Below are 9,971 nucleotides of genomic sequence, written 5' to 3'. Positions count from 1 at the left end.
AAAAAAAAAAAAAAAAAGAAAAAAGAAAGAAAAAAAGAAAACAAGGTCCATTATGCTCCCTTTGGCACCAGGAACTGATACCAGAAATGCAGGTCGTTGTTTTCAAAACTGGACAGGGAGGTGGCACCAGGGTAAGTTTAAATGATAGAAAGCACTTCTGAGATTCAGGATTCAGACATCTTTTCTTTTTTTCTTTTTTTTTTTTTTGAGACAAGCGTGTCGCTCTGTTACCCAGGCTAGAGTGCAGTAACACGTTCTTGGCTCACTGCAACCTCCACCTCCTAAGTTCAAGTGATTCTCCTGCCTCAGCCTTCCAAGTATCTGGGATTACAGGTGCCTGCATTCACATCCAGCTAATTTTTTTGCTGGTCTCAAACTCCTGACCTCAAATGATCTGTTCGCTTTGGCTTCCCAAAGTGCTGGGATTACAATAGGCATGAGCCACTGCAACCGGCCTCAGCCATCTTTTTAAAAAGATGTTTCCTTGGTTACTATAAACCTTTGACTAATTTCCAGAATTTATATAAAATTGATTCTGACATTTTTTGCCAATATATTCACTGGTTTTGTACAGAAATGCATTCTTGGAGTTTCCTACTCATCATTTTCAACGACATCACCTCCAAAGGACTGATTCTTGAATAACTTCAACATTTGGTAGTGAAGTAGACAAGGATGAGCCTGTGAAAAATGAGAGAAGCAGTCAGATAAGGAATAAGAAAATACAAAATGTGTTATGCCACAGAAGGCGAGAGAAAAGGCGATGCAAAGAGAGTTGCTATCAATGTCAAATATTCTGAGATCGAGTAAGAAAAAGAATGAAAAAAAAGTTTGTTAAACATAGGTACAAAGAAGTTGTTTGTGACCTTAACACTATTTCTAAATGAGACAACATTGATATTTTGAGCAGGACAAGTCTTAAATATAAAGGACCGTCCTACGCATTGCTACATGTTTAGCATGTTTGACCTCTGGTAACTAAATATCAGTAGCACCCTTCACCCTTAAGTCATACAGAAAATATAGCAGTGATAATAAAAAAAAATACTGCCATACATTTCCAAATGCCCCCCGGAGACTCAGCACTGCCTCTTGAAGAACCACTGCCTTGGGGAAATCTATTTTGCTAATATTATGGGGGCAGATGTCAAACTATAGTGACTTAAAATGTAAATACAAGAATAAAGAATGAAATAAGTGAGGTACCACAAATAAGACTTAGCGGATGTTTGGCTGAAGTGAGCAGTTAAGAGTATAGGGTCAAGAAAGGGTTTTTAGTGGTAGGATTTAGATATGTTTAAAGACCAGTGGAAATAATCCAGATGAAAGAGAGTTTGAATATTCAAAGGGATAATTGATAATATAAGGTGAACTGAAGGGGGGGTGGCAAGAAAGGACAGGTAAAGAAAATGGCCTTAGATAAGCTTACTTTCTGCTTTGAAACAGTAACCTTAGGCACTCAGGCAATGCAGTAATATCCTAACTAGTTTCCCTGCTTCTTTCCTTGCAATATAGACTATTTTGAATACAGTAGCTGTGTCATTTTCTGCTCATAACTCTTCAATGGCTTTCCAATAAACTCAGAATAAAAGCCAGTATTCTTATAATGGCCTATAAGATCCTTCACAGTCTGTTCCTCCACCCACTCCTTTAACCTCACCTCATTTCCTAATATTTTCCCTCTCAGTCACTACCCTTCAACCACAGAGCTTTCCTTATTATTTCTGAACACATTAGGCACAGTCTTTCCTCAGGACCTTTGTTCTTGCTGTTCCCTTTCCCAGAAACATTCCTTTCCAGATACCTGTACAGCTTGCTGCCTCATCACTTTCAAGTCTTTGCTCAAATGCCACGTGCTCAATAACCACTCTACTTGAAAACATTACTCCTCCATCCAACACTTTATCTTACCCCACTATTCTCTGTAGCACTTACTACTTTCTAAATTACTATGTCATTTGATTTTGGTGATGATGAGGCTGAAGTGGCATCAGTATATTCTATTATTTTATAATCTCCTGCAGCGTGCAACTGCTCAGTGGTGCTCAGAAAATGAATGGTTGGGTTAACTCAGGCTGAAGTTTCACCAGACACAGGTAAAGGGTTTAGGGTATGCTTCTCAATATTAGCTGAACTTTAGTATCTATTACCTGGCAGAACTTTAAAAAATGGCCAATCTTGAGTCAATAAGTAATTCTCTCAAAATGTGTTGATTGCATCATTTACATCATCCCTGCCTAGAAGGTTACACCATATGTTGATATGGTGACGTCCTGGAGGTTTTTACTCCCCTTTCCTAGACAGTAATTTCTGTTGCAGTTTCTTATTTTTCCTCATAATTGAATGAAAGCTTCATATCACAAATCTGAGACCCCAAAGTATCTCCTTTGTTATGTATTATACTTAATTAAAATATAAACTCTGTAAGAGCAAAATCCAAGTGACTTTGCTTAACACTATGTTCCTAAGACTTGACACACAGAACTTCAACTATTTTTAAAAAATGAATAACCACCATTAGTAAAACATGTATGTGCCAGATACTGCTAAATTATTTACACAATTTCAATTACTTTTCACAAACAGCACTACGTCCTAAAGCCAAGTTTAGAGACAAAGCAGGATAATCCTCAAGACTAGTAATTTGCCCAAGGTGACGTTGCTAGTCAATAATATAGCCAGAGCTCTATGTAATGTCATACTGATTCTAAAATCCATGCTTTTAATCACTATACTAGGCTGAGTTTGTGAGGAAGGCAAGGACAGATAAAAAAGAGATAGAAATGAAGTACGTGAAAATTTTAGGGAATACATCCTTATTTTATGTTTTAGAAATTGCAGCCAAGCTTTTAAAAGTCCCTTTTGGCCGGGCGCGGTGGTTCATGCCTGTAATCCCAGCACTTTGGGAGGCTGAGGTGGATGGATCACAAGGTCAGGACATCGAGACCATCCTGGCCAACATGGTGAAATCCCATCTACTAAAAATACAAAAATTAGCTGGCTGTGGGGGCGGGCACCTGTAGTCCCAGCTACCCAGGAGGCTGAGGCAGGAGAATCGCTTGAACCTGGGAGGCGGAGGTTACAGTGAGCTGAGATTGCACCACTGCACTCCAGCCTGGTGACAGAGTCAGACTCTGTCTCAAAAAAAAAAAAAAAAAGTCCCTTTCACAAATAGACGCTTGAGGATTTCACTCTTCGGTTCTTCCTTCAGTTCTTCCTTCAACAGAATCACGTTAAAATCTTGCTCAACCTACATATAACCTATAAGTTGATAGTTTCTCCCCTCTATGGGTTGGTATATGTTCAATCTACAGTTGAAATATGGGTCTTTTATTCATTTGCAAACTCATTGCTATCATTATATAGCAGTGTAAATAATCTGGTTTAAGATTTGCTATACATGCAAATTCATGTATATTTTTAAATATTATCTATTACAATATTTTGCCTGTATTAGGAATAATATAGCTTTATTCTCCATCTTATTTGTGAGAACAGGACTGGATTTATAATTCTTTTATTCTTTCGCAAAGCAAACAGAAATAGAACCTATGCTTTTTCCTCTTGAGAATTCAGTTTTGCTATCTTTGTTGTATATGTTTCTGCAGGCAAATATCCTTTCATTCAACAAATATGTATGGTATGTCACATGAAGCATTCATTCTAGTGGGAAACAACTAATAAACAAAATATATTGCAAATGGTTTAAGAAAAATAGATCAGGGTTAAGGGAGCAACATGGTGGTAAGGTGCCATCACGTAGAGTTCTGAATTAAACAAGACAAGACTTAAGCAGAGACCTGAAGAAGTGAGGGTGTGAGCCAAGCAGGTACTAAGGGGGAAGAGGATTCCAGGCAAAGGGACAGCAGTGCAAAGGTCCTGAGGCAGAGGCATGCTTGGTATATTGGAGAAACAGGGAGGGAGGGTAGAATGGTGGGAAAAGGAGAAAGTAGGGCTGGGCTTGCTGGCTCACGCCTGTAAATCCCAGCACTTTGGGGGGCTGAGGTGGGTGGATCACGAGGTCAAGAGACGGAGACCATCCTGGCCAACATGGTGAAACCCTGTCTCTACCAAAAATACAAAAATTAGCTGGGTGTGGTGGCGAGCACCTGTAGTCCCAGCTACTCAGGAGGCTGCGGCAGGATAATTGCTTGAACCTGGGAGGCGGAGGTTGCAGTGAGCCAAGATCATGTCACTGCACTCCAGCCTGGCAACAGAGAATCAGTCTCAAAAAAAAAAAAAAAAAAAAAAAGAGCAAGTAGTCAGTGGGTAAGAGGCCAGAGGTAACAGGCAGTTTACATATGGCCTAGTGGATCATGGCTAGAACTTTGGCTTTTATTCTTTAAGATTGGAATGATACTATCTGACTTTTAAGGGATTACTGCACTGTATGAAATAGCAAACAAGGTGGAAGCAGGCAGAGAAAGGGAAGATCAGTTAGAAAGTCTTTGCCACGGTCCAGGTGTAACGATGGTGGCTTGGACCAGAGTGAACGTGGTGGAGGTGGGTTACAGAGATCAGATTGTGGATACATTTTGAAGATAATGTTGGCAAAATTTGTTGATAGAGTCAATGTGAGATATAAAAGAAACAAAGATGACTCCAAAGTTTTACCCTTCACTCGAAGAATGGAGCTGTCACTTCAAGAGATTGGGAAGATCTCAGCAGGACTTGTTTGGGGTGGGGAGATTAAGAGTTTGGTTTTGAGTACATCAAATTGGTGATGCCTGTTAGAAACTCAAGCAGTGCTATACAGTAGGCACTTAAGTGTTGGCCTTGTGTTCAGAGGAAAGGTGTGGACTGGAGATTGAAATGTGGGTTTCATCCAGCCAGAGATTTGAATGAGATTGCCTAGGGAGAGAGAACAGAGTAGTGCAGGTTGTGACATTTGAATCTTGGGCCACTCCAGCATTTAGAGGCTGGAAAAGAAGGAGAAACCGGTCAGAAGTCTAAGGAACAGCCATTTGGTAAGGAAGAGAAGCAAGAATGAAAATGAAATCCTGGTAGGCAAGATAAGGAACTTTAAGGAGAAGAAAGTTATCAGCTGTGTCAAATACTGCTGACAAGTGAGATGAAGACTGAGAAATAAAATCAGGCTTGAAAACATGGACGCCACAGATGAACAGGTTCAGGAGTGTGGAAATGAAGTCTGTGAGTTCAAGAGTAGAAGTGAAGATAAGGTATTTCTGTAAAGGAGAGCAGATCAGACTTTTGGTAATGTGATTTTATTTAGAGACAGAGTCTTACTCTGTCACCTAGACTGGAGTGCAGTGGCAAGATTTTGGTTCAAGCGGTTCTCCTGCCTCAGCCTCCTGAATAACTGGGATTACAGGCGCACACCACCACACATGGCTAACTTTAATATTTTCAGTAGAGATGGGGTTTCACTGTGTTGGCCAGGGTAGTCTCAAACTCCAGACCTCAAAATGATCCACCCGACTCGGCCTCCCAAAGTGCTGGGATTACAGGCATGAGCCACCACATCTGGCCTATTTATTTTTTGAGACAGGGTCTCCCTCTGTCGTCCAGGCCGAGTGCACTGGTGTGATCATGACTCACTGCAGTCTCGAACTCCTGCACTAAAGCGATTGTTCAGCCTCAGCCTCTGGAGTAGCCAGGAATACAGGCAGGCATCACCATCCCTGGCTACTTTTGAGCAAATGGTTCATACCAATTTCAGCAGACATCTAGTTATCAAACAAATTAGTAGTAATTTTGCTACCAGTTTTCAAAAAGTTTCTATGTAGTATTTGTTATTTGTTGTACTCCTGATGTTTGTCTTCAATGGATTCACTACAAATGTGTCAGAAATTTCATGTTAAGATGCTACCGAATTTTTTTGTTTTCATCATTTCAGTCACTGGCAATTTTTTTTTTTTTTTAGTTACTGCTACTTTCATTAAATAGGCTTTTTATTGGTCTGCACATCTCCACAAACAGCAATAAGCTTTACATCTGGCAGGTGGATGTGACAAATAAGATTATGCAATTAAAGTTTTTTTCCAACCAGTTGTGATTTCAGAGCCTTTCTCCCTANAAAAAAAAAAAAAAAAAAAAAAAAAAGAGCAAGTAGTCAGTGGGTAAGAGGCCAGAGGTAACAGGCAGTTTACATATGGCCTAGTGGATCATGGCTAGAACTTTGGCTTTTATTCTTTAAGATTGGAATGATACTATCTGACTTTTTAAGGGATTACTGCACTGTATGAAATAGCAAACAAGGTGGAAGCAGGCAGAGAAAGGGAAGATCAGTTAGAAAGTCTTTGCCACGGTCCAGGTGTAACGATGGTGGCTTGGACCAGAGTGAACGTGGTGGAGGTGGGTTACAGAGATCAGATTGTGGATACATTTTGAAGATAATGTTGGCAAAATTTGTTGATAGAGTCAATGTGAGATATAAAAGAAACAAAGATGACTCCAAAGTTTTTACCCTTCACTCGAAGAATGGAGCTGTCACTTCAAGAGATTGGGAAGATCTCAGCAGGACTTGTTTGGGGTGGGGGAGATTAAGAGTTTGGTTTTGAGTACATCAAATTGGTGATGCCTGTTAGAAACTCAAGCAGTGCTATACAGTAGGCACTTAAGTGTTGGCCTTGTGTTCAGAGGAAAGGTGTGGACTGGAGATTGAAATGTGGGTTTCATCCAGCCAGAGATTTGAATGAGATTGCCTAGGGAGAGAGAACAGAGTAGTGCAGGTTGTGACATTTGAATCTTGGGCCACTCCAGCATTTAGAGGCTGGAAAAGAAGGAGAAACCGGTCAGAAGTCTAAGGAACAGCCATTTGGTAAGGAAGAGAAGCAAGAATGAAAATGAAATCCTGGTAGGCAAGATAAGGAACTTTAAGGAGAAGAAAGTTATCAGCTGTGTCAAATACTGCTGACAAGTGAGATGAAGACTGAGAAATAAAAATCAGGCTTGAAAACATGGACGCCACAGATGAACAGGTTCAGGAGTGTGGAAATGAAGTCTGTGAGTTCAAGAGTAGAAGTGAAGATAAGGTATTTCTGTAAAGGAGAGCAGATCAGACTTTTGGTAATGTGATTTTATTTAGAGACAGAGTCTTACTCTGTCACCTAGACTGGAGTGCAGTGGCAAGATTTTGGTTCAAGCGGTTCTCCTGCCTCAGCCTCCTGAATAACTGGGATTACAGGCGCACACCACCACACATGGCTAACTTTAATATTTTCAGTAGAGATGGGGTTTCACTGTGTTGGCCAGGGTAGTCTCAAACTCCAGACCTCAAAATGATCCACCCGACTCGGCCTCCCAAAGTGCTGGGATTACAGGCATGAGCCACCACATCTGGCCTATTTATTTTTTGAGACAGGGTCTCCCTCTGTCGTCCAGGCCGAGTGCACTGGTGTGATCATGACTCACTGCAGTCTCGAACTCCTGCACTAAAGCGATTGTTCAGCCTCAGCCTCTGGAGTAGCCAGGAATACAGGCAGGCATCACCATCCCTGGCTACTTTTGAGCAAATGGTTCATACCAATTTCAGCAGACATCTAGTTATCAAACAAATTAGTAGTAATTTTGCTACCAGTTTTCAAAAGTTTCTATGTAGTATTTGTTATTTGTTGTACTCCTGATGTTTGTCTTCAATGGATTCACTACAAATGTGTCAGAAATTTCATGTTAAGATGCTACCGAATTTTTTTGTTTTCATCATTTCAGTCACTGGCAATTTTTTTTTTTTTTAGTTACTGCTACTTTCATTAAATAGGCTTTTATTGGTCTGCACATCTCCACAAACAGCAATAAGCTTTACATCTGGCAGGTGGATGTGACAAATAAGATTATGCAATTAAAGTTTTTTTCCAACCAGTTGTGATTTCAGAGCCTTTCTCCCTACATCATTCCATCTCTTCATTCTATTAGGTCTAGTAGTATTGTAACTTCTTAGATACCAAATAAATCAGTTACTTTTTATTACTGTTTATTTGGAGAGGGTCTTGTTTCTTCTGACTTACTATTTGCCTCTTCTGTGTTAATCACATATTTATGTTTATCACAATTCTTTTCATTAAACTAATGTTGCCTTACAAAGAGTTTAGTGCAAAAAAAAAAAGTCAACCAATCACCCGAATACCACCACTCTCAACTATCAGTTGTTTGGTATACTTGATGTGTATACCAAACCTGTATACCTCTCAATGTGCCTGCAGCAGTACATAAAATCAAATTTGTAGCAATTTCACTTAACACACCTCAGGACATTTATTCATCAACCAGACTTGCACATGAATTTTCTTTCGCCAACGGACTTCAGCGAGGAAAAAACAGAAGGAAAACGGAGAGATAAAGAGAGGGTGGGCAGGGCACCGATGGGCATGGAAAACGTTAGAAAGGGGTAAAAAGCCGAGCGCTGTGGCTCACGCCTGTAATCCCAGCACTTTGGGAGGCCAAGGCGTGAGGATCGCTTCAGGCCAGGGGTTCGAGACCAGCCTGGGTAACACAGCGAGACGCATGCTATCTCCGGAAACACTTTTTAAAAAAAATTAGCCGGGCGTGGTGGTGCATCCCCGTGGTCCCAGCTACTCAGAAGGCTGAGGTGGAAGGATCCCTTGAGCCCCAAAGGTCGAGGCTGCAATGTGCCGTGATCGCGTCACTGCGCTCAGCCTGGACTACACCGCGAGAGCCTGCCTCAAAAAAAGGTGGGGGTGGGGGGGGAGCAGGGTGGGACAGAGAAACGGTTCAGCGCTGTTCCCAACGAACTCATCTCCCTAAATCTCCAGTCTCAAGCGCCGCTTTCATTCCCTGCCCCAAGCGGCGCTCCCGGATCCGTGCAGGCATCTCCGCTGAGGGCCGCCCTGGCGCACGGCTTTCTGCCTTGGGCACAGAACCCCTCAGCCCTTCCTATTAGCCGTTTCTGGCCGGGACAGCACGCACTCCTTCCTGCCTCGGGGCAAGGGTGAGACTTACGACCAAAGGGCGCCCAGCGAGCTCAAAGCAGCCCCTGCCCCGCGGAGAGCCGGTGGCGCGCGCAGCGTCCGGTGAGGGGCAGCGGCTCGGGCTCGGTTCCGGCTTCCAGCAGCGGCCAGAGGGCGTCGGAGCACGCTCCCCGCTCCCTAGAGCGAGGCTTCCGCGGCTGCAGCCCAGGCAGCTCTTCGGGAAGCGTCCGCCCGTGGTCTCGCCAGGGGGTTTCCGACCTCCCCGCCCGAGAGCGCAGGGGCGGGGGCCGCGGCCGGAGAGCTCGCCCGAGAACACCCCCTCCCGCGGCGTCTCTGGGCGCACGCGCAGCCTCCGCAGCCTCCCTTATTTAGTCCGCGATGGCTTCCCTCGCGCCCCACCGTCCTCTTCCGGAAGGCGGCTTCCTCTCCGCGCAGCCCGGAGCCCCTGGGATCAGCCTCGAGCAGGCGCCCGAGCGAGACTATCCCTAAAGAGGAACAGCGGTGGCCGGACTCGCGAGTGAGGCAAAAAAGGAAAGCGCTGACGGGTCGCGAGGACTCCGGAGAGCCAGGCCTCAGAGGAGGACAGAGGCCGGAGCCAGCCGAGGTTTGCAGAGGGCGGTGTTCCGAACCCGCGCGGGGCGGGGAGGAAGGCCGAGGGTACGAGAGGAGGGGCGCGGCGGAAACTGCCGAGGTTTCCCGAAGGCGGCAGCGTCCGAGTTGCCCGGATGTAGTTGGTGGAGCGGCAGCGGCGGCACCAGCGGCGGCGGCGGGAGGAGGAGAAGGACCAGGCGGCGGCAGCAGCGGCGGCGGCGGCGGCGGGGGGAGGAGGGAAGGAGGCAGAGCAGGAGGAGGAGAAGGCGGAGGAGACAGTCGCTCTCCGCGGGGCTGAGCCGGACGCGTCGTCTTGCCCCCCTCCCCCCGGTTCGCGCTGCCGCCGTGTAGTTGGCGCCGCTGCCCCGGCTGAGAGTGAGCGTGGTGTCGACGGAGGGAGATGGCCCGGGAGCGCCGGCGCCAGTAACTGGGAGGTGTTGAGAGTCGCCGAGGGCGCGCCGGGCCCAGGTGCCGGGGCTGCCCGCCGCCCGC

Source organism: Rhinopithecus bieti, unplaced genomic scaffold (genome assembly GCF_001698545.2).
Source record: "Rhinopithecus bieti isolate Rb0 unplaced genomic scaffold, ASM169854v2 scaffold_58095, whole genome shotgun sequence".
Taxonomy (NCBI): Eukaryota; Metazoa; Chordata; class Mammalia; order Primates; family Cercopithecidae; genus Rhinopithecus; species Rhinopithecus bieti.
The sequence above is the reverse complement of the archived record's forward strand: the minus strand, read 5'-3'. Positions refer to the sequence as shown.